The sequence below is a fragment of the Peromyscus californicus genome, unplaced genomic scaffold (genome assembly GCF_007827085.1).
Source record: "Peromyscus californicus insignis strain IS unplaced genomic scaffold, ASM782708v3 Scaffold_7__1_contigs__length_154581171, whole genome shotgun sequence".
In the NCBI taxonomy this organism is placed as follows: Eukaryota; Metazoa; Chordata; class Mammalia; order Rodentia; family Cricetidae; genus Peromyscus; species Peromyscus californicus.
Window position 1 is genome coordinate 107,503,554 of NW_026294595.1, and position 26,003 is coordinate 107,529,556.

A 26,003-nucleotide genomic window follows, 5' to 3' on the forward strand; every position below is an offset into this window, starting at 1 on the left:
GAGCTAACTCTGGAAACCCCAGAGCATCCTTTCCCTATACTCTTTTTTTTTTTTTTTTTTTTTTTTTTTTTTGGTTTTTTCGAGACAGGGTTTCTCTGTGTAGCTTTGCGCCTTTCCTGGAACTCACTTGGTAGCCCAGGCTGGCCTTGAACTCACAGAGATCTGCCTGGCTCTGCCTCCCGAGTGCTGGGATTAAAGGCGTGCACCACCACCGCCCGGCCCTTTCCCTATACTCTTAATAGCTGTACAAGCCTAATACTTCATGGAAAGGGGACACAGAATATATCTTTTTTTGAAGATTATTTGTGTGTGTGTGTGTGTGTGTGTGTGTGTGTGTGTGTGTGTGTGTGTGTGTGACTACAGGCCAGAGGCATCAGAAGACATCAGCTGAAGTTATGGATGGTTGTGAGTGCCTGATGTGGGTGCTGGAAACTGAACTCAGGTCCTTCCCAAGAACACAACTGAACACACTCTTAACTGCTGAGCCATCTCTCCAGCCCCAGAATCTCTCTCTTGATTTCAGTGTTGCAAGTTCCAGAAGAGCATATTCTGTGATTTTTGGATAATACAAATTGTTATCCTGAGAAACCAATGGAAAATTGGAGATCAAGGTTTATATACAGTAGCATTAAACATAAACTTGCTTTTGAGATTATATATCTTTGGGACTGGAGAGACAGCTCAGCCGTTAAGAGCACTGGTTGCTCTTCCAGAGGTTCCCATATCAATTCCTGGCACCCACATGGTAGTTCACAACCATCTGTAACTCCATTTCCAGGGGACCCAATGGCCTCTTCTGGCATATGTTTTTACTGCAAAGTGCAACGTACACGGACATACATGCAGGCAGAATACCCATACACATAAAATAAAGGTTAATTTTTAAAAGATTACATATAGGCTTTGTTTTTAGTAGAAACAGTCTGATCTGGACACAAATCCACACACAACATCTCTAACCCTGACACAGTAAATGGGTTCCAGTGATCAGAATCTACACCTACATTTGCCATATTCTCTTGGGGAAAATTCATTTATCTACTTTTTTCTTATCCCCTCATCTGTAAAATGGAAGTATATTATTCTTTTTCTTATGAGCAAAGGTAGTAACTTGTGTATCTCAGGTTCACCTTGAACTCACTATGTAATTGAAGATGACCTTGAGCTCTGATCATCCTGACTCCATCTCCAGTGTGCTGGTATTATAGGTATATACCACCATACCCATTTTTTCAGATTATTTTATTTTATGTGTATGAATGGTTTGCTTGCGTGTATGTATGAGCACCATGTGCATGCCTGTGGAGGTCAGAAGAGGGTGTTGAATCTCCTGGAGCTGGAATTCAAATGGTTGTGAGTCACCATGTAGGCTCTGGGAACTGAACTTGGGTCCTCTACAAGAGCAGTAAATGCTCTTAACCACGTACCCATTTCTCCATGACCCCCCTTTCTTTCTTTATTATTTTTTCAAGGTGGGGTTTTCCTGTATAGTCCTGACTGTTCAGGAACTCACTCTGTAGACCAAGCTGGCCTCAAACTCACAGTGATCCACCTGCCTCTGTCTCTGAGTGCTGGAATTAAAGGAATGCACCACCATAGCCCAGCTCCTTCCCCCTTTTTAGTAGAATAATATGGTGGTATTTTATTTGTACTGAAATGTGATTTTAATTGTATGTTAATAAATAAAGTTGCCTGGGGGTCAGAGCTATTAGAGCCATAGCAAAAGCTGGGTGGTGGTGGTGCACGCCTTTAATCCCAGTACCTGGTAGGCAGAGGTAGGTAGATCTCTGTGTCTTCAAGGATACAGCCAACAGACAGTGACGAGGCAGTCATGTTGTTAGCAAAGGAGATTAGATTTAAGGTTCTTGTTTAAAAAAAAAAAGAAAAGAAAAGAAAAGAAAAAGACAATTACTAGTTTTAAATAATTTACATTGGATTGGATTGTTTTATATTGTATACAAATTATATATATTGAAATTGATATTGTTAGAAAATGCTATATAGCCGGGCAGTGGTGGTGCACACCTTTAATCCCAGCACTCGGGAGGCAGAGCCAGGCGGATCTCTGTGAGTTCGAGGCCAGCCTGGACTACCAAGTGAGTCCCAGGAAAGGCACAAGGCGCAAAGCTACACAGAGAAACCCTGTCTCGAAAAACCAAAAAAAAAAAAAAAGAAAAAAAAAAAGAAAATGCTATATGTATATTTCTAATTGTACTTATATCATTCATTTAACAATGTAATGCAATTTTCTGATCCTTGAATGTTATTATTACCAACTATTAGGATATAAAGAAATGAAAGTTAGTAGTTAGACATTATAATAGAACTTGTAGTCATATTAGGTATGTTTTAAAAATTGAGCAGATATATTTTAGATAGACAGGTCATCTTCAAACCCTTCAGAGATCTACAGAATATGGCATTTAAAATGTTTTAATAACTCAGAAAATTTTTCTTTTTTGTTATGACTATGAGACATGTCGGCTCCTGGCAGTACCAATCTACTTCAGAGAAAATATGGGCATTGAAGAAACTGCATATGGAGTTAACTTTCATTGTGGCAAAAGTTAGCCACTGGACAACAAAGTATCCTCGAATCAACTGTTGACAACAGAACAGACAGGACATGAAACAAAGGACTACTGATTCTTGCCAAAACAAGTGTGGTTATGGCTTTATCAAAAGGCATCTTCTGAGGCCAGGACAATATGGCACCATCCCTGAAGTGGCCTTCGCAATCTGGAAAAGGTACAGTGCCCTTTTCTTCGAAGGCAGCTGAACAGGCAGTGGGCCGATGGCTTCTGATGTGCAATGGAACAGCAGCTGAAACAGTTATTCTTGAAGAGTAACTAAGCTCACGCCTCTCAATAGTAGACTGGCATTTGATAGAGGGATGTGGAGAAGAACGGGATGCTGAGATGAAGCCACATATACACAGCCAAGAAGAATGGACAGCTGAATTAAAAAAAAATCAACCATTTCCAGAATTTAAAATCCTGAATCATGACAGGACACTAGTGGAATTCAGGTGTTTCTGGTACATGGACTGCCCTCACCCAATGTGAGATTGAACTGTTGACCTTGTGTATATCCTACTTCACAAATGAGTCTGTCAGATACGCTAAGCCTATAGGCTGAAGATGATACCCCAACACTGCGGAGAAACCTCAGGTGACTGTCTAGGCAGCTGGCTGTTTCTATCAACTCACAAATTTTTTGGAAGTTGCTTGCATGCACTTCCTGTTTTTATTTTTGTTAGGTATTATTATTTTCCTTCTTGGATCTCTGAGGGAGTTGAAGATTAGTTAGTTATAGTTGAAGACTAGTTAGGATAGAAAGTGAATTAGGTACATTTTGGATTTACCAAAATAGGATAGATAATGGAATTATTTCCTCTGAATTTGTCAAATACAAATGGACTAGACATTGTTTAGGTATTTATTACTTGTATATATTGTATATAGTTATTGTACTTTTGTATATAGTTTTTCTTATATTAGTTATAAGCTTTTTCCTTTTTTATTTTTATTAAAATAGAAAAAGGGAAATATGGTGGTATTTTATTTGTACTGAAATGTGATTTTAATTGTATGTTAATAAATAAAGTTGCCTGGGGGTCAGAGCTATTAGAGCCATAGCAAAAGCTGGGTGGTGGTGGTGCACGCCTTTAATCCCAGTACCTGGTAGGCAGAGCTAGGTAGATCTCTGTGTCTTCAAGGATACAGCCAACAGACAGTGATGAGGCAGTCATGTGGTTGGTTTTACAACCAATGAGAAGGCAGAACAGAAAGTCTATATAAAGACAAACAGACAGGAAGTAGGTCTCTTTTCGGAGAGGTCTCTTGGCTGAAGAGGCTAGCTGCAGCAGGCGGGTAAGGCTCTTAGCTCTGATTTCTTGGCTTTCTTCTTTGCATTCATTCTGTGTTTCTTATTTTAATAAGACGGTTGGTTACATCTACAGAATAACTTTTAACTTATTCTTTGTCAGTTGTCTATGTGTAAACAATGCATCTTCATTATATGGACTCTAACTCCCCCTCCTCTCCTCCTAGGAACCCAGATTCCTCCACCCTACTCTCTCAGGTGCCTAGAATAGTTTCCCATCCCCATTCACATCCTTTCTTGTTGTTGTTGTTGTTGTTAGTAATCCACTGAGTCCAATTAGTGCTGCCTCCTGAAAGGTTGACTGATCTTGTCAACTTGATCTCAAGAAGGAAGTCAAAGCCTTAGTGAGTTCATGTAGGCACTGGTCATGTCATATCACCAAAACATCATTTCACAACACTTCTCACCCTCTAGTATTATGTTCTTTCTGTTTCTCTTCTGAGATGTTCCCTGAGCCTGGGATGGAGGTGTTGATATAGACATCCCATTTGGTACCAAGTCTCAATAAATATTTATTTCTCAGCACTTTGACCAGTTCTAAGTCTGCATTAGTGTTGACAACTGCAGAGAGAAGCTTCTCGGGCCAAGGTGGAGAGCAGCACTAATCTATGGGTATAAGCATGCATATTTAGAAAGAAGTTTGACAACGTGTCACTTAGCAAAACAACAATGGTAGGTTTCTCCTTAGGGCCTGTGACCTCTTGACTCATGGACTTTTGACCTGGTTATAGTATCAGGTCTGAATTTCCTCCTGTGGAGCAGGCCTCAGATCCAATCCAAAACTATTTGGTTACACCTATAACCTTTACGCCACTATTGCACCTGTGAGCACATCTTACCTGGTAGGTCAGTATTTTGGCATGCAGGGTTGGCTGCAGATATACCATTGATGTCTTTTCTGCTCCAAAAGACTTGCATAGAACCTCTTGACACTATGAAACCTAGCCATCAGGGAGGAAGTTTTCATGTCACTTCCAGCTTGATTTCTGTCTTGCAACCAAAGCAAACAAACTACATATGATTCCAGTCACCATCTGTCAAGTCCCCTCAAGCTCCAAGTCTTCCTAGCTGAGGTCCAGATACCATGCAGGATAGACAAATCATTCCCACTCCCTCCTGCCAGAAACCTTGATGAACAATACTTTCCAGTAGAATTAAGTGGTTGTCTTAGGCTATTATACTTTGGTGGCACCTTTTAATGCAACAATGGTAACTGGAATAGCTCCCAAGAAAGGTCCAACACATAAAGGTTAAAAGTAGTTCTCCTTTCTCTTTGCTTTCTTCAAGAGCCCCAGACACCTTAAGATGTCATGGAAAGTGTATGGTAATGCTAGGGATCTACAGGAGCAGCAAATTTGAAGGTTCAAGTATTATGTTATCTAAATGCCACAGAAAAAAGCCAAGGGGGCAGAGGCCAGATTGATACTCACCCCTGGCCAAGCCACTGAAGATTTCATGCCAGGAGGCAGGGACCTAGAGGAAGATCTGGGAGAAAGGTCAGGAAAGGATGGGTCATCTAAGTCCATCATGTGGCAATTCAGCAGGAAAGGGCTTCTGGAGTTTGTCAGCCTTGGTAACATGCTGTACTTGGAAGAGAAAAGAGCCAAGTGTTATTTAATTCTGAAGCTTGACCTCTTGAGAGGTGGTAGTTTCTAGTTTGGGAGGGAATTGGGATTATATGGTCCATTCAAAATTGAATAGCCTATAGATGACCCCTTGTCAAAAAGTGCACAGTGCATTCTGATGGCGAAGGTTGCTGGAATCCTAGATGATCTAAACCAATGGTTGGCACAAATCTGAATGTCTTTTAGAGATGGCAGAGTTTCCTTTAAACAATGTGTCTGTCAGTCTCCTGATTCTTTCCCAGGACAAAACTAGTATCACATGCAAATGAGGTGGTTGAGAATCTCATAGACCTTTTACAACAGAGTGTGATGGTGAAGGGCAATCATTATGGATGCTGCAGTGCAATGGAGCTAGCAAGATCAGGGGACTCTGTATACCCCTAAGTCTGAAGGCATGATGGGTAGCCACAATTATAGGTAAAGAAAGTGGTGACCTCTGTGTGGTTCTGCTCCCAACAGGACACAGTCAGGCTACAGAACTCTGTAGGGAGAACTTCAGAAGACCAATTCTATAGTCTTACTCTCCTCAGCCAGAACCATTCTTGACTGAATCCAAAAGGGAAGCCAGTGGGTGGGGCCCATTGAAGCAGACCACAGAGATCAGCATCTAGGACCCAGGATAGAATGGGAAAGGCCAAGATTGGATCTGGAAGGACAACTTTCAGATACCTGGAACAAGCCCCAGGTGTGTTGGCTCACATCTGTTGTTATCCCAGCACTTTTGAGGCTAGCCTGGGCTACAGAGTAAGACTATGTCTCAAAAACAAACAAAACAAAACAAAAAGGAAAGAAACACCAGAAAATCTCTAGCATATTCATCATATGCATTGATCAGGATGACAGTCTAATTCTAGCACAGGGTGGCCAGGGAAGACCCATGAAAGAGATGGTATGATTGCTGTACTGGAGTTCATTTTAGAAGTTGTGATAACTTTTGAAAACGGACTACTGGGCTGTAGACTCTTGTGCATACCAGGTCTAACAGGACATGGTTCTTAGTCATAGTCGTTCCAAGGACAGCTTTCCCCAAGCAATGTGTCCTAATTCTCTTCAGATCAGAATGAAGTCCAAAAGATTAGAATCATTGCTTCTAGTTATTGGCCAGTGGCAGAGATCCCAGAGTAGGGACCAAATGCTCCCAGAGTTTGGTCGCCCAGTTTTTGTTTGGGGCCTGGCATGAGGCTGAGTGGTACAGTGCCTGCCTAGAAGGGATGAAGTCCTGGGTTCAACCTCCAGATCACAGAAACCGGCATGGTGACTCTTGTCTGTAACCCAGCACTTGGGATGTAGAGGCAGGAGGGTCAGAAGTTCAAGATTATCCCCAGCTTCATACAGAAGCTGAGGCCTAGTGTGCTGAGCGAGTCCCTACCTCACCAACAAAGCAAGTAAGCAAACAAACAACAAAACCCCAAATCAAAAACAGTAACATTCTAAACAAGTAGCTACTGTTAAAAAAAAAAAGGCCGGGCGGTGGTGGTGCACACCTTTAATCCCAGCACTTGGGAGGCAGAGGCAGGCAGATCTCTGTGAGTTCGAGGCCAGCCTGGGCTACAGAGTGAGTTCCAGGAAAGGCACAAAGCTACACAGAGAAACCTTGTCTCAAAAAAAAAAAAAAAAAAAAAAAAAGAGCTAGGGCTGGCAAGATGGCTCAGTGGGTAGAAGTTCTTGCTTCACAAATCTGACAACCTGAGTTCACACCTAAAACTCATGGTGGAAGGAGAGGCCTGACTCCCCAGTGCCGTCTCTGACATCCCCGGGTATGCCGTGGCTCTCAAGCACTTCCGCTTGGTCAGGCACACACACTAATAATAACAAATAACATTTAACAGTTAACATAAATACCTGATATACAAAACTATTCAAGAGGCTTTGTTTTAAAAACCAGTTCTCTGTATCACACTCTAAAGGAATTTCCATCTAGGAGTCATGTCACACTGCAATCTCAGTCCCTGGGAGTCTGAAGCAGGAGAATCACCATGGGTTCAAAGCTAGCTTAGGCCACAGAGTACAAACCTGCCTTCAAAAGCAAAGCAAAACAAAAAATGGTAGTAATAGTAATAATAGCTGGGCATGGTAGTACATGACTGGGAGGTGGAAACAGAAGGATCAGTGAGGCTGGTATATATGAACACATGCACACACACACACACACACACACACACACAGCAGCAGCAGCAGCAGCAGCAGCAGCAGCAGCAGCAGCAAGATGGCTCTGGCTCAGTGAATAAAAGCCCTTGCTTCAAACACATGATGACCTGAGTTTGATCCTACGAACCTCCTGTAAAAGGAAAGAAACACTCCCCAGAGCTGTTCTCTAACTTCCATACACACTCGTGCATCCAAACAATCACATAAAGGAAAACGTAAATAATACCAAAAAGGACTTTCTTGCCGGGTGGTGGTGGCACATGCTTTAATCCCAGCACTTGGTTTGGGGGCATGGTGCGGGGGAGTGGTGTAGCTCAGAGGCAGGTAGATCTCTGAGTTCGAGGCCAGACTGGCCTACAGAGTTCCAGGACAGCCAGGGACACACAGAGAAACTCTGTGTCAAACAAAACAAAGGACTCTCAAAGAACACAAAAGAACGAACAAGCTTTTGGGTACTACATTTTTTAAAAGACTGATTAACTCAACCATCTGTCCCACCCCAATATTCATCACATACATCCTGTCCTTATTATCCTTCCTTTTAACAGGGCCAACACAAATATTTGCCAGAGCACAGAATAAATACTTTCCTCCATAGTACTGATCTCACAAAACACTCATCAGGAAATCATTATTTCTAAGGTCTAAGATGACAGATATTTTTGAAGTGTGGGCAAGTGACTGAAGAAGGATTCTTTCATGCCAGGGCAGGCCAAGTGGCACAGATACTGAGGAGAAAGCAAGAAAGGATTGTGAGTACCAAGCCAGGCTGGCTTCCAGCAGGGTCCTGTCAGAAAAGGAAGGAGGGAGGGAGAGAGGGAGGAGAGATTGGGAAGCTAGCTGGCTAATAAACTTAGCATTTGGGAAACCGAGAAATGAAGATTATGATGAATTCAAGCCCAGACTGGGCTACAAACTGAGACCCTACTTCAAACAAAACAAAACAAAAATCACAAAGAAGGAAGGGAGAGAGGGAAGCGACCTATGTAGCAAAATCGAAGAGAAAATTCCCTTAGAAAAGGTTCCATTGGACGGTGTATCACTGCTCTTCTGGATGGGGAAACACAGGAAAAGTCAAATCAGCTGTTTTGTTCTCCTGCTCAGGTCTGGGTCCTTGTCCTTGAGATCAGACCCAGGACATGCTGAGTACTGGTTCAAGCCCAGCTCTGCCAGGAGACAACTTACACGTTCTCTCTCAAGCTCTGTCCCCTTCTTGCTTTATTGCCTTATTGGCCGCATTTTTCAAAAACACATGTTAAGATAAAGGTTCCATGACAATGGTTCTCAACCTTCCTAGTGCTGTGACCCTTTAATGCAGTTCCTCATGCTGTGGTGATCCCCAGCCATAAAGTTATTTTGCTGCTGCTTCAGAACTGTACTTTTGCTACTGTTGTGAAGCGTAATGTAAAGATTTGTGTTTTCCAATGGTTTTAGGCAACTCCCAGAGGGGTCACAACCTACAGTTTGAGAACCATTGTTCTAGGAGGTTCATAAACGTTATAGTATTTGGATTTAGATCACAACAACTGCTTGGAAAAGACAAATTTCACTGGAGGAAAGAGAAAAGGCTGCCCTTCATTGGATTGCCAGGGTGGAAGTACTTGGGAGGCTGGAGAGATGGCCCAGCAGTTGGGAGCACTTTCTGCTCTTTCAGGGAACCCAGGCTCAGTTACCAGCACCCACATGGCAGCTTATAACCATCTGTAACTCCAGTTCTAGGGCATCTAATGCCCTCTTCCAGTCTCCAAAGAAAATTAGTTGAGGAGCTGCGAGTTAGGTCTGTGGGTAAAGGTGCTTGCTATCGATCCTGGGGACCTGAACTTACATTGTAGAAGGAAAAAATGACTCCAGCAAATTATCTTCTGACCCCTCCATGCAAACCATGGCACTCACAGGCCCATATATATAATAAACATAATAAAACTGAAGAAATAAATTGGATAAATGCTACTTTCAGCCTCTTTTAAAATTAAATTTATTTTATAACCTGACCAATTTCCCCTCCCTCCACTACCTCCACCCCCAGAATCCACTCCTCCTGTGTCTGTTCAGAAAGGGGCAGGCCTCCCATGAGTGTTAACAAAGCATGGCATATCAAGTTGAGATAGGACTAAGCTCCTCCCCTCATATTAAGACTTAGTAAGGCAACCCAGTATGAGAAATATGTTTCCAAAAGCCTGCCAAAGCATCAGGGACAGTCTCCACTCTCACTGCTAGGAGTCCCACAGAAGACCAAGCTATACAACTGTCTCACCTATGTAGAGAGTCTAAGTCAGTCCCATGAGGGCTCCTTAGCTGTCGATTCAGTGTCTGTGAGTTCCTATGACCCCAAGGTTAGTTGTCTCATCCCTTTGATGACCTTGATCCCCCTTGCTCCTACAATCCTTCCTCCCTCTCTTCAACAGTATTTCCAGAGCTCGGCCCAGTGCTTGGCTGTAGATCTCTGATTCTGCTTCTATCAGTTACTGGACAAAGGCTCTCTGATGATAATTAGGGCAGTCACCAATCTGATTACAGGAGATGGCCAGTTCAAGCTACCTCTCCACTATTGCTAGGAGTCTTGGCTGGGGACATCCTTGTAGATTTGTGGGAGTTCCCCTTGCACCAGGTTTCTTCCTGACCCTGAAATGCCACCCCATCAAGACATCTCTTTCATTACTCTCCCCTTCCATCCCGCTCCCAACCAGTTCCCCATGTTCCCATCCCTACCTGTCCCTAGTTTACCCAGGAGATCTCTTCTATTTCCTCTTCCCAGGGAAATCCATGCTTCCCTCTTTGGGCCCTCCTTGTTATCTAGCCTCTCTGGGGCTGTGGATTGTAGCATAACCGATTATCCTTTGCTTTATGTCTAATATCCACTTAGGACTGAGTACATACCATGTTTGTCTTTCTGGGTTGGGTTACCTCACTCAGGATATTGTTTTCTAGTTCCATCCATTTGCCTGCAAATTTCCTGACGTCGTTGTTTTTAACAGCTGAACAATACCCCATTGTGTAAATGTACCACATTTTCTTTATCCATTCTTCAATTGAGGGACATCTAGGTTGTTTCCAGGGTCTGGCTATTATGAATAAAGCTGCTATGAACATAGCTGAGCAAGTGTCCTTATGGTATGATTGAGCATCCTTTGGGTATATGCCCCAAATTGGTATAGCTGGGTCTTGAGGTAGATTGATTCCCAATTATCTGAGAAACCGCCATATTGATTTCTCTCTTTGCAGAAAACAGGTGAATAAAGAGACTGTGGCTTTCCAACATGGTAAGTGATGGTTGAGGACTCAGCTCTAAAGATTTTTCTACTACTCCCTGTAAGGTTCAGTGAGCACCAAGACAGAGGGAATGGAAGAATACAAGTGCCAGAAATTGCAGTCTTCTGGGTATGGCAGCCATTGAAAACATGAACTCACATCAGCTGACGTTATCTGTACTGGGCCTCCACAGGAGTCACCTGACAACAGTCAGCCACAGGAGTGGGTGGAGCTCTGCACCTTACCCCTTACTGCTGAGCTGTTGGCCATTGTAGGTTCTGGGAGAGGAGGAATCTTTGTACTCAGCTCTGTACACACTGGTGAGCCTACTGAGCGCCAATGGATAGTTCCACAATCATGGTCACACAGACAGCCCTGGTAAAATGCAGCAAGTCACATGACACAAAATGACGTGAATTTAGGAATGGGATTTGGAAGGGGGAAGGGCTGGGAGAGATGGGAGGAAGGGAAAAGAGACTGTTGCAGAGAATAATTAGAATGTGTTATATAAATGTATGAAATTGTCAAAGAATAAATGCAATGAATAAGAAAAGAAATAAATAGGTTAGAAAAAACTGGTATGATTCAGGCATCTTGCTATGGCTGTTGTGCTTCCTGGTAAACATGTCTGCCAAAGCAAGACATGGTGGGTGGCACATGCCTACGATCCCAGCACTCAGAAGCTGGAAGCGGGAGTGCAAGTTCAGGGCTAGCCTGGGCTACCTAGTAAGGCTCTGTCCAAAATAATAAATAAATAAAATAAAAAAGCCTCCTATCTTTTAGTACTTACATATGCCAGAATACTAGCTGCTATTGCCACACCAAAAACAACTCCTAAAACAACTGCTATTTTGTTGTGATTATGCATCCCATTGGCCAGGAGATTGCAAGAGCACAGAAGGACAGTTTACCCCTACTGCGTGGTGCCTGGGTCTCATCTGAGAAGCCTCAAACAGCATCCACTGACAAATATCACCCGAGCATCCCGTCCCGTGGTAGTAGTGCTTCCCGGCTGTTGGCTAAGCACTCAGCTGGGTTGTTGGCTAGTACAGCAGCTCACAGCATCCTTGAGCTTCCTCACAAGGCATGAGAGGCTGGTGAGGGAACGACTTTCTCCAGAGAGCCTGAGGAGAGGAATGCTTCCTTAGAGCCTGAGGAGAGGAATGCTTCCTTACGTTCTGGCCTTGGAAGTCACATCATGTCCCTTCCACCATAATCACAGCCCACCCAGTTCAGGGAGGCAGAAGCCTTTGACACCTCTGGATGGGAGAATTGTCAGTCACTTCTAAGATAAGGAAGAAGGCATGTGTTACCTCGGGGAACTGCAAGGTGAGGAGCATCATTGGGTATAAAATATGTGTTCATTTTTCTCGAGTACTGTAAGAATAAAAACGACTCTAGCCTTTTAAATCTGTTTGTAAAAAAAATTCCCTTTTATTTCACTTAAAATGTAAGGATATGTAAACAAATCCTTTCTCTGTACACTGAAAGAGTACAAAACAATCCTTTGTTAATATAGAACCAGCCCAGAAAAGTAAGGATTGTTGATAAAGAGCTACACCTCGATAACCATGTGCTCTCATTGGACCCCAAGACTTGGTCCAATTCAAGGAAAATGGAGTGAAGACTTGAATGGGAGAGGAGGCTTGCTCAGGCTAACAGCAGCGAGTCCTAGGAGAAAGCCGAGTATCAACAGAGCAGGAAATGCAATAGCCACCCTGGATCTGATGTGATCCTAATGCCCACACTCCTTCCCCTCCGAAAACCAAAGTTTCTGTCTGAACGGATTATTTTACCCATTTTGCAGCAGTCCAAAGACATTTCTCAGCCTCTCTCTTCTGCTGTTGGCAGCACCTAACTCTGTGTATTAGTAGACTGAGAGAGATCTTTCTTCATAGAGTGTCTATGTTGTACTGTCAGGAGAATGACCCTAATAACAATATGGCAGGCAGAAATATGCCCCCGCAAACATACCATATCCATATCTCTGGGACTTAGGTAATGCTGGGGCTCCAGCTCAGGGTACTGCTTTTATAAATTGACTTAGGAATTGTTTTCTGTAACACCGGGACGTTTCGTGTTTTTATAACACTATTTATTTTATATGTAAGTAAGGATATGTATGTAAGTAAGGATATGTATGTAAGTAAGGATATATAATGTATGTAAGTAAGGATACGTAATGTATGTAAGTAAGGATATGTATGTAAGTAAGGATATGTAATGTATGTAAGTAAGGATATGTATGTAAGTAAGGATACGTAATGTATGTAAGTAAGGATATGTATGTAAGTAAGGATATGTATGTGAGGATATGTATGTAAGGATATGTATGTAAGTAAGGATATGTGTGGAAGTAAGGATATGTATGTAAGTAAGGATATGTATGTAAGTAAGGATAAGTGTGGAAGTAAGGATATGTGTGGAAGTAAGGATATGTGTGGAAGTAAGGATATGTATGTAAGTAAGGATATGTGTGGAAGTAAGGATATGTGTGGAAGTAAGGATATGTGTGGAAGTAAGGATATGTGTGGAAGTAAGGATATGTGTGGAAGTAAGGATATGTATGTAAGTAAGGATATGTGTGGAAGTAAGGATATGTGTGGAAGTAAGGATATGTATGTAAGTAAGGATATGTGTGGAAGTAAGGATATGTGTGGAAGTAAGGATATGTGTGGAAGTAAGGATATGTGTGGAAGTAAGGATATGTGTGGAAGTAAGGATATGTGTGGAAGTAAGGATATGTGTGGAAGTAAGGATATGTGTGGAAGTAAGGATATGTGTGGAAGTAAGGATATGTATGGAAGTAAGGATATGTGTGGAAGTAAGGATATGTGTGGAAGTAAGGATATGTGTGGAAGTACACACACCACAGCAGGTTCTTCTTCCACCACGTGGGGTCTGGGGATCAAATTCAGGCCATTAGGCCACAGACACTGTTACCTGCTAAACCATCTTGATGGCCTTAGATGTGTTTTTTTCTTTTTTTCAATCATTTTTAAAGACACCTCCATCCTGGAGCTCAGTGGAGGTGCTGTGCCAAATAGAACACATGTATCTAAAGATTCAAAGCCAGAAAACACAAATGAGAGAAAACATGCAACATTGTCCTTCTGGGTCTGGGTTACCTTACCCAGGATTATTTCCAGCTCCATCTGCTTACCTGTAAATTTCATAATCTCTTCTTTTTTTCTCAGCAGCTGAATAATACTGCATTGTGTAAATGCTCCACATTTTCAGTATCCATTCATCGGCTGATGGATATCTAGGTTGTTTCCATTTCCTGGCTTTTGTGAATAGAGCTGCTATAAACACGAACAAACAAGTTTCTCTGTAGTAGGATATAGAGTCCTTTGGGTATATGCCCAAGAGGGGCTTGACTGAATCATGTGGCAGATCCATCTATAGCTTTCTGAGGAAACTCCACACCAGTGAATAAGCGTTCCTCTTACCCCATATCCTCGCCAGCATTTGTCATCCTGTGTTTTTGTTTTGTTTTGTTTTAATCTTGGTCAATCTGGCTGGGGAAATCTCACTGGAGTTTAATTTGCATTTCCCTAATTGCTAAAGGTATTGAACACATTAAAACATGTTTCTCAGCCATTTGCATTTCATCTTTTAAGAATTTTCTGTTTAGTTCCTTGTCCCATTTTTAAATTGGGATGTTTGTTTTCTTGATGTTTAGGGGGTTTTTTGTCTGTTTGTTTTTTGTTTTTTCCCTAGATATTTCAAAATACATTTTATAAAATTCTCAAATAATTAATACAAATATTTTAATGGAATGAATTGATTTTTCAAATTGGTGCTAAGAAGGTAAAAAAAATTCCCTTTTATTTCACTTAAAATGTATTTATTACAAGTTTTGTTTTGTTTTGAGACAGGTTCTCTATATAGCCTTGGCTGTCCTGGAACTCACTATGTAGACTAGGCTGGACTGGAACTCACAGAGATCCATCTGCCTCTGCTCCCTGAGTACTGGGATTAAAAGTGTGCACCACCATGCCCAGCTTATTACAAGATTTCTAATAATAATGTTCTTATGGAATACTTAAAATACGATTTATTTCTCCTAAATAATTTAGAAATAACATCCAATAACATGTACATAGCGTTCATGTGTCCATCAACATCATATAGAAAACAGTCAAATAATTGGTAATATTATTATATAGTTACTATTATTTTTATCTGTATGGGTGTTTGCCTGAATGTATGCCCATATACCATATGCCTGCCATGTCCATGGAGGCCAGAAGAGGCCAATGGATACCCTGGACTAGAGTTACAGCCTACTGTGATCCACCATGGTGGTGCTGGGTATAGAACCCAGGTCCTTTGGAAGAGTAGCTGGTGCTTCTAACTCTCTGGAGCAATCTCTCCAGCCCCTAGAGTTGCTATTATAATTTATACAGTGTGCAAAATTTCATATGATATATGCTTAATTTTTTTAAATTTTTTTGGTTTTTCGAGACAGGGTTTCTCTGTGTAGCTTTGCGCCTTTCCTGGAACTCACTTGGTAGCCCAGGCTGGCCTTGAACTCACAGAGATCCGCCTGGCTCTGCCTCCCGAGTGCTGGGATTAAAGGCGTGTGCCACCACTGCCCGGCTCATATGATATATTCTTAAAGAATCTCATGATGGTTGTTGAAAATCATCATTCCACTAAAGGCATCCAAGGTGTAGGAAAAGAATTACAAATTCAGCTAGGAAGCTTCATTGTGAGTTAACAACCTATACTTGAAAACCCAATAAAGATCTAGCTTAAGCTCAATAGACAGTTTCTTTCTTTCCTTTTTTTTTTTTTTTTTTTTTTTTGGTGTTTTGAGACAGGGTTTCTCCATATAGTTTTGGCGCCTGTCCTGGATCTTGCTCTGTAGACCAGGCTGGCCTCAAACTCACAGAGATCCACCTGGCTTTGCCTCCTGAGTGCTGGGATTAAAGGCATGCACCATCACCGTCCAGCTGACAGTTTCTTTCTTGAACAGTGTTTATCTGTATGGGTGTGGACATCCTTCCTTCTTGTGAACCAGAAACAGACAAGTCCAGCATAGCTTTTCGAGGTTCCTTATTTACTGTGCATGTGTGCATGCAAGAAGATGGAGCTGATGGGCAGGTTCCCTGGTGCTTCTGAATACTCACTATTCTTCTTTAGCTCTTTGATGTGGCCCTTTAACTGGCCTTACACCTGGGCTGCCAGAGTATTATGGATTTCTGACTCTGACAAATACATTCTCATTTCATACTCCAAACCCCAAAAGAAAGTGAGCCAAAACACAGATGTAAAAGGAAGGTAAAATATATCAGTGTCTCTTAGACCATCTCACTCTGGAAATACAGTTGTGAAGTTTCCCTCACACCAGGAGCGATCCATGCTGCCAGCCAGACACTTCCACCAGAGTATTCTGGGCCAGGAACTGCTTGCCTTTTATTTCAATATGCTCGGAGGCCAGAAGGTCAGCCTCAGTGTTGCTGGGGCTGACCCAGTGTGTCAGCAAAGCAGCTTCCCTCTGGAGGCTCTGAGAGCTCGTCCATTTCATGGCATTTTGCAGCTGCTGGTGGCTGTGACTCCTTACTCTCGTTACTTCCTTCTACTCAAAATTCAAGAAAGGCCTTCCATTTGCCTTTGGGTTCATTTGCTCCAGGGAGGCTGGCGAGCGAGGGCTGACGCATTAGGCTTCCTTGCCTTTTGGGTGAGACCTGGCATATGAAGAATCCCCAACCAGTAATGAAGGGGAGTGACGATGGTAAGGCTGCCTTGGGCATTGTTTTAGTGATTTGTCTCATTGCTGCGACGAAATGCCTGACAAAGGCAACTTACGCAAGGCAGGGTTGGTTTTGGCTCACGGTTGAAGGGTGCAGTCCGTCATGGCAGGGAGCCAGGGCCAGGAGCAGGAGGAGCAGGTGGCAGATGGTCGCATTGCATCCGGGCAGGAAGCAGGGATACATGCTTGTGCTCATCTTCCCCATTTGATTCAGTCTGAGTTCCCAACCCACAGAACAACACGACCCATGTGGAGAGTGGGTCTGCTCACCTCAGTTATCCTGATTTAGATAGTCTCTCAGACATGCTCAGAGATTTGTTTCCACGGTGCTTCTGAAGCCCATCAAGTTGACAATCAAGATTAACCATTACATGTTTCTTCCCAGATGAACAAGTGCTCAGATCCCTGATTCAAATCTGCCCCTGGGGGAAGCAGCCTGACAGCTGTGTCCCTTGTTCCCTTCCCTTCAGGATAGACGAGCCTTGCTTGTCCTCAGAGTTGGCTGACCCAAGCTGCACACCTGACCCCAGCTGCGTTTTTCAGGTTCTCTCTGCCTAAAGTCTTGTGTCAGATAGAGGGGACAGTGGGTGGTACCTGCAGGAGGGGCAGCGTCATAAGTACCATGTGAGCAAGAGCAGAGAAGGCCAATCTGCAGGGAGACCCTGTACTCAGCTCCCTCCATGCTGAAGCTGTCTATTAGTTTCCTCTCTGCCTTACAAGCTATCTCTGTCCTTTTTGTTTATTTTCTTTTCCAGATTTATTTAGACAAACAAATCCAGGTTCAGGTGCTCCTCTTTTCCCACGCCAGCTGTAAATGAAATAACTTAGACACCATGGGAGGGGACAGAACAGAAGGAAGGAAGGAGAAGAGCCCCCTACAGACTCCTCAGTGCTGGCCTCGGTTGGACATTTTCTTGGCTGCTTACTTTTGCTAGCCTGTGTGCTTCTTCACCACGGGATCTTTAGCTCCTCCTAGATTCCTGGGGTCCTAGATTCAGTGGAGGAAGCTACAGCACCATGCTCAGATCGCAGGTAGCTCAGCCCTCCAGCATCGGGGGCTGCTTGCATACCAGATGGGCCACTGGCAGGCTATTCTTCATAGTTCTCCAAAAGCAGCGCCCTCCTTCTTGGGCACAGACTCTGGGTTAGGGTGCATCAGTAGGCACTTGGTCAGCAGCACATGTCGACGCCCACCTCAGCCACCCAGTCCCTTTGAACATGTTGGCACAGATCTTACTATTGGCACCCACATTTGGGTGGAAGGTCTTAGAGAGTAGGTCTTGGGTGGGGAGGCAGGGAAGTCTTTGCCCAGTAGGAGCTTCATACTGGGCAAAGAAAGCTCTGGCACAGAGATTCTCCTCACAGCCCTGAATGGTGACTTGCAGGTCGGTGAGGACCTCCTCTTTGGGGAAGACCTTAACGCCATCTGGTGAGTCCTAAGTCCGTGTTGTCTCCTCCTTGTACACCAGGTGGATAATGTGAGAAGACAGATTCTCTAGTGGAGTTCCTGCACTCCTCTGACCTCCGGCCAGAGGAGGGACGGCTCCAACTGCTGGCTGCTGTGCCCCCGGTGAGGTTCCCCCTTGGCCCACTCCCTTCTACTCCTGCCGCAAAATGCTCGAAAGGTTACACCTGCTTAGCTGCACCAGCCAGCTCCGTCAGATTTTATCCCAGCCCATCAAAGAGTCAATTAATCCAGGAAAGCACCATGAAAACACACCCACACTGTCTGTGAGCTGGAAAGTCCTACGCCACTCCACTTCTTGTAAGAATCTCCTCACAGTCCTGAAAGTATGATGAGAGGTAATCTCCCCCACAGGTCAGTGAGCAAGACGTCAACTACCCTGCGGCATCCATAAAACTTGGCCTGAAGACCTGGTTGGCGCAAAGGCAAGGTGTTTCTGTTTGATCCGGGACAACCCAGAAAGGGACAGTTTATTCTCTAATTATCTTAGATAGGACAGTGACGCCTCACCGAGCTGCTCTAGATTTAGAGATACGTGGCAGTAGCCAGGAGCCCAGGCAAGAGCAGGGATCGATTGTGGGGCAGTTTCCGCAAACCCCGACTGGCTGTCGTGGTCCCCGAGTCCTTAGCTCCTGGCCTTTGCTATGATTGTGCATGGCTGCAGAGAGCAGCTCTCAGCATCATGCTGTTGATGGGGAAGCCAAAAATGTTTTTCTTTCTACAGTTTCCCAGTTTCTAAAATGCTCCCCCTGCAGTGTTTGGGTTGTGCTGTTTATAGGGTATGGTGGCAAGGGGACAGCCGTGTACTGTAGAGGCACAGAGAAGCCTAGAAGGAGAGGCTCCGCCTGCATGCTTCTGCAGTCTAGAAGGGCCACAAGCTCGGTGACCCAGGCCAGCTCATTGAGACCCTCACTGCCACTCAATCTCCCCAGACTGTCCCAAAGCTCGTCCTGCCAGGGCCCCCAAGCATCTGAGAAGGCAGATACTAAAACCATCTGCATTTTTTCTCCTGGGTAGAGTGGTATGGGTGTGGCTTGGGTGGGGAATCCAACATCACCCCACACTCTTCCCTGGGAAAGTAAGACCTGTTCCTTTTCCCTGTGTGGGATCATTGATGTAATTCCCCACAGGGAACCAGCCTTTCTGAACAAAGAAGGGAGGCTGATAATGTCGACAGTCTCTGTGTTCCTGGCCAGAGAAGGCTGGGAACCTGTCTTTCCTGGTGGTAGCAGGGAGATCCTTCTTACGCTTTATCATGATGAGACAAAACCCCCAAGAAAGGGATCGGAGAAAATCATCAATGGGCTTCACCTCCGTTAGATCCCTCATTCCTCAGCAGGAATCTGGTGGCCTACACATGGCACTGTGGATACGGAAACAGGGTTTTGCTCTGATGGGATGTGGAGGCTAAAGAGGATTGTTATTAAGGGCTTGTCTTACAGTAGTAACTCTCAGTCACTCTCCAGAAGACATGTAGGGATATCTGAAAGGTCTGTCAATGCTGGCATCTAGTGAGCAGAGATGCCACTACCCATCCTGTAGCACACAGGCCTGCTCCCTGATAAACATGGCTCAGTGTCAACAGGGTTAAGGCCACGTGAGCCTGTGCTAAGGCTGAGATGCCCCAAGTGTGGTAAAACAGGCGACATCAGTGTTACCTGAGAGCTTGTTACAAACATATCCTTAAACCCACAGAATGGGAGCCTCTGGGGATGGAAGCCGGAGAAAAGGGGGTGGGAGTTATTTTATATTTGGGTTTGGTTTTGTTCAGACAGGGCCTCATGCAGCTCACAGTTCTAGTTCGCTCTCTTTTTGTGGTGATAAAACACCATGACCAAAAAGCAACTTGGGGAGGAAAGGGTTTATTTCAGCTTACAACTCTCAAGTCACACTCCATCACTGAGGGAAGTCGGGCAGGAACTCAAGGCAGGAACCTGGAGGAGGATCTGAAGCAGAGGCCATGGAGGATTGGTGCTTACTGGCTTGCTCTCCTTGGCCTTCTCAGACTGCTTTTTAAAACAGCCCAGGACAACCATCCCAGGGGTGGCACTCCTACACTAAGTGGGCGGGGCCCTCCCGCCTCATTGTTAATCAAGACAATGCCCCACAGAGGTGCTCACAGACCGGCCTGGTGGAGGCCTTTTCTCGATTGAGTTTTCCTCTTCCCAGATGACCCGAGTTTGGGTCAAGTTGACAAAACACCAAACAGAACTCCCCGGTTGGCCTTGAAGTTTCTGTGTGGCCAAGGTTGGCCTTGAATTACTGATTGTTCTGCTTTCCCCTCCCAAACGCTGAGATGACAGGCATTGGCCATTTTCCTTGGCTGTAGAGCTATGTTTTAACAAGTTCTCCAGGGGCTCATCCACTAATGTTTGAGAGCCACTTAATTAAGGAAGGGAAGGCAGCTGTCATCATAAACTAAGAAAAACACTGCCTACATAGAGTTCCAGGACTGCCAGGGCTACACAGAGAAACCCTGTCTCAGAAAACAAAACAAAACATCAAACAAATAATAAATAAAATAAAAATAAGCTGAGAAAAATAGTTAGAAAACTCTGTGCTGATGGTTCTTAAAAGTAATTTGCCAATAATCAGTAGCCTCGGGAAGTTTATTATAAATATAATTTCTGGGGGCTCAGAGAGACAAATCAGTGGTTTTGTAGTGCTCTTCCAGAGGACCTGAATTTGGTTCCCAGCAACCACATTAGGCATTTCATAACTGTCTGTAACTCCAGCTCCAGGAGATCCAGTATAGGTATCTCTGGTCTCCAGTCACCTATACTCACACGCATATACCTTGCCCTCCCCTCCACAATTAAAAACGAAATCTTTTTAAAGAAATACAAGTTCTTAAACTTGTAAGCCCACAGCTTGGGATGTTAGTGTATTGTTTATAAATACCATGACTAAGAGCACAATTGTGTCACTAAGGAGAAGATGAGAAGCAGTCACGGCCTGCAGGGCTCTTCCATTCTGGGCGGGCCACGGACGAGCTCAGTGTAGCTTCAGCTACATCATGAGTTCAAGGCCAGCTTGGGCTGCCCAAAACCCCATCTCAAAAAACAATGCTAGCTAGGCATGGTGGTCTTTAACCTTGGCACCCAGGAGGCTGAGTGTTGGACAGAAATGTTCTGTGAGTCGAACTGCCTCCATTGTCAGGAGTCCATCTGGGCCTGCTCACTGAAGATCATCATGTCCCCCTCCTGGGCAGCTGTATGTAATTCTGCCTTAATACACCAGGCTCCAGGGTCTCTGGGAGAGGCTAGAGTATAGGAGTGGGGAAGAATGAGAAGAGGTTCCAACTATGAACTCGTGGGGAAGTCATCATTCCTAAGGACACCACCGTGGCTACTTTCAGATCACCTGTGCTCCTGACCATAACACCTCACCCACTACTCTGTAATAAGCCTAGTAAACTCAGTAATTCCCCTCCCCCCACCCCCATGAACTTTGGTGGAATCATACCTCAGTTTGCCATTGGGACCTTAGGAGGAGGAGCAGACATTGTTTACATCTCTCCCCAAGGAAAGAAATTTTAGCAATTCAGTGGCAGGTGGATCTGTGAGTTCAAGACCAGCCTGGTCTACACAGTGAGACCCTGTCTTAAAAACAGACGGACAAAGATAAACAGAAAAGCAAATATAGACACTGAGCTCCAGATGAACGAGCAGATGACTGTGCCACAGTAGTTGGTGCCAGTGAGAGCCGCTAAAGTCTTTGATCTACAGGTGGGAAATAGGGGAAATTGGAAGCTCTGAAAAAAGATGAGCTGATCCTGAAGCAATCTCATGAACACCAACGAACAGCTAAAGACAACATGGGAAAGGTTGGCCAGAGAGCTGATTACAAAGCCCTAATCGGTTCAAAGCAGCCTTGCATGGGGACACAGCTCTTCACGCTTGAGAGCATGCATGCTGTCACACCATGCACCACTGAGGAAAGCTGCCTGAGACCTCTCAGCTCATGTTCGAAACTACTCTATGTTATGAATTGTAATGTTTTTACTATACATATGCTATCAGGGACGTGTGCAAGACCTGGGAGATGACCAGACTCTGTTGAGTGTGAGCAACTGGTGGAAACAAAATTGATAAAGAAGACATTGTACCCCAGGAGTGGCTTTCTCCTGTTAGTTCTCAAGGACTGGGTTGTTCGGCTTCGACATTTATCGTCTTCTCAGAAAAGGCGTCTCTTCTCTTCAGCCATCTCTGTGAGACCTTTTCTCCATAGATCAGGGAGGAGTGGAAACTAAGGGGGTGGCCAGTAAGAAACAGCTTAATTTGTATTAAAAATATTAGATCCATCTCATTAAAGTTGTCAAGGAAAGCATGTCAGCAATGGCAGGTGAAGAGAGGGAGAGAAGCCCAGAGACTCCGAGGGCAGTCAGAAAGAGAGTGGCAAGGCCAAGGACAAGCTTGTCTTGTCACATGGGATTAGCAAATGTCTCTCCTCTCTCCCTCCCTCCCTTCCTCTCTTCCTCTCTCCCTCCCTCCCTTCCTCCCTTTCTCCCTACCTCTTTTCCTCCTTTCCTCCCTCCCTTCTTTCCTCCTTCCTTCCTTTCCTCCCCCTCCTTCCTTCCTTCCTGAAACTTGGGCTCATGTAGCCCAGACTAGCTTCTAACTCACTAAGTAGTTGAGGATGACTTTGAACTTCTAATCCTCCTGCCTCAGTACCCTAAGTACTAAGATTACAGGTGAGTACCACCACACCTGGTTTATGCGGTACTCGGGGACTCAAATGCAGAGCTTCCTGTGTGCTGGGCAAGTGCTCTGTCCACTGAGTTACCTTCCAGCCCTGGGACATGTTTTCCCTTCATTTTATACCATTGTGGGGTGACTAAACTCTTGCTCAGAGTAGAGCCCTAATCTATTACTCTCTGGTTTCTAAAGGGGTGAGCTGGGAGCTGTTTACCTCTGGACAGCGAGCACAGTCTATCTGTGCACGCTTGCAGTCCAGAAGGTCTTGTTATCACCCAACTTGAGGCCATTTGCTTTCATTTGGTGCTGAGGATGGAACCTAGGGTCTCAAACATGCTAAGCACATGTTCTACCACTGAACTATGCCACAGTCCGTTCCATCCTCAGATTAAAAGATGCACTAGCAGGTTTTGGCTATAAGCCAGATGAAGTGGCACATACCTGTAATCTCAGCACTCAGTAGGCTGAGGCAGGAGGATCATGACTTTGGGGCCAGCCTAGGATAAACACTCTATTCTCAACAACAAAAACAGTTTTCTTTAATGAAAACCAGTTTGAGTTCAAGGCTGGAGGGGACTGGAGCTTAGAGGCTGGTATATTACAGAGTGAGGAAGGATGTGGATAACTTTAGCTCTTTCTCCAAGGGGAATGTCATCAGGACCTCTTGCTTTTAGTCACAGCAGAATACTCACTTGTTCTCTATGAAAAAGATATAATTAAAAGGGAAAAATACAACAACCACCACCAAACAACAACCAAGGCCGGGGATGTACCGCAGTGGTAGAGTGCTGCCCTAGAATGTGTAAGACCTTGGGTTTGAACCCTAGCCTCTCCTCCTACCAAAAAAAAAAAAAAAAAGAAGAAGAAGAAGCAAACAAGGAAAGAACTTGGACATAGAGGTACAGTACACACCTACAGTCTTAGCTTTTGGGAGGCTGAGATAGGATTGGGAATTGCAGGTTAGCCTGGGCTATACAGTGAGAGCCTATCTCAAAATCATAAACAAAATGACAGTTCTTGGGTGTAAAGATGTGGGAAGTCTGGTCCTTCTGAGAAAGCTGAGGTGTTGTGAGCCTCTAGGGCCTCTAGTTCAGGTGAGAAGTGATGCTGGAGAGTCCCCCAGATCTTTGATTGGTAGCTTTTGTCTTCTGGGAAACTCCTGTTTGGGGATGGGAGAAAGTATCTTTGAAGGTGGAAAGCAGAATCTCAGCCTGGCTCTTTTTGTTTGAGATACAGGATCAGGATGTCTGTCAGTGCTTAGAGTTGAGAGTATTGTCGGGTATTCACCTGAGAAGGCTGTTCAGACATGGGTTTAGGCCAATAAAAAGCCAGCCTTTCTCGGGGTGAGCTTTTAAGCACACAAATAAACATGATCTGGGTTGACATACTTCAGTTAATAAGAACAGTTAGCCAGAGTCAGAACTATAAAAACCAAAAAGCAAAGTTAGTACATTTAGAGACTGTGGAGGCCCACAGAGGCTATCTAGTGAGACCTTTCTCAGGGTCAGAGAATCTGAGCTTGCTTTACCCAGCAGGGCTGCATAATGGATGATTTGGCCAGCGGTGTGTTTACCAGGTGTTTGGAAGGGTCTAAACTTGGCTGGGTGGTGTGCTTTGATCTTGCAAGGGGGAGGTCTTTTGCCGCTCCCCTTGGCATATTATAAAAAGCCCTTTTGACTGACGCTTAGGCTGACTGGGTATTGATCTAGGCTTCCCCCATCCACAGAAGTTACCCCGTGTCTCTTTCTCCTTGTTGTCTAGGTCTATCTTTCTACCTAATATTTCCTCATTCCTCTCTCCTCCACCTAAAAACCCTTTAAAAGGATGGCCTGTGCCTTTTTGACACACCCTGGCTCTCTGGACCTCTTTATTTGTTCCTCTTCCTAGAGTGACCACACTGAATACATCTCCTTTCTGTGATGTTCACTTACTTGTCTCTTCAAGGGCTGTTGAAGACAGGTGGCCAAGCCGCCTCTGACCCTAACAACCAGGTGACACCCCGGTAACAACTAGGGGTAGGGTCCAGATGTTTGTGTAAGACATCTTGGGTTGGGATCTAAATGGTTAACGCATGGGACTTCTGCTTTTCCTTTTCCTTTTCCTTTTTTTTTTTTTTTTTTTTTTTTTTGGTGTGTGTGTGTGTGTTTGTGTGTCTGGAGAGAACTATTTTTGTTTCATTGTGAAGGACTGTACAGGATTGAATACAATGTATTGCTTTACTTTTTTCTTTTCAGTGTTTTGAGAAGAGGTCTGTCTGTGTAGGTCAATCTAGCCTGAAACTGGCTATGTAGCCCAGATTGGCCTCAAATTTGTGATCCTCCTGCCTCAGTCTCCTGAATTCTTGGCTTATAAGTATGCACCTCCACACGTGGCAAAGGAATATATTTCTAAGAGGAGCACTTCAATGTGTGTGGTGATGAGGGCACTGTGATTCAGGATGTCCCACTTGGGGCTATTCAAGTCACCTGATGGGTGGGTAGCACTCCTTGTCAAAGGACTAAATTCCAACAGTTTACTTTAAAGAGCTTCATTCCATAGAGTAGAGCTGTGGCTCTCAACCTTCCTAATGCTGTGACCTTTTAATATGGTTCCTCATGTTGTGGCCCCCCAGCCATAAAATTATTTTTATGGTTATTTCATAACTGTAATTTGTTACTGTTATGAACCATAGTATAAATATCTGCTATGCAGGATATCTAATCTTTGACCTACTGTGAAAGGGTCATTCAACCCCATGGGGTCTCAACCCACAGATTGAGAACCCCTGAAGTAGACTGTGAGGCAGGCCGAAGTTGGTTTCCTGGGTGGGAAGAGGCAGAAGGAAGCAGAGACCAAGGACGAACATAGGTTGCTCATTGTTTTCTTGTGAGGCTCCTTGTGAGTCGAGGCAGGCAGAAGAACTGTCTGGAGACAGTACCAGGCTCCTGAAGGTCATCTTTTCATGTGACTGTGAGCTGCCTCATCTGGATTTCTTGGGAGATCAGATCAAGGACTTCCTGGTTAGTTACATCTTGGTGACTGAAACACAAACACATATGAACTGACTCCATTTAGCTTGTTAGCCTGGATGGGGGACGAATGCAGACAGCTGGTTCTAAACAAGAGCCGCCGTGATTTCTATTAACCATTCTCTTGAGGGGTGGGCTCCTTTCTGTGAAAACTTCAGACGCTTT

General features: G+C 44.3%; 1 pseudogene; it reads right to left on the minus strand.

The window, feature by feature from the left end:
- Positions 1–17,554: 17,554 nt before the first annotated feature.
- Positions 17,555–26,003, minus strand: part of LOC128100981 (ubiquitin-conjugating enzyme E2 S-like) — a 9,124-nt pseudogene continuing 675 nt past the window's right edge.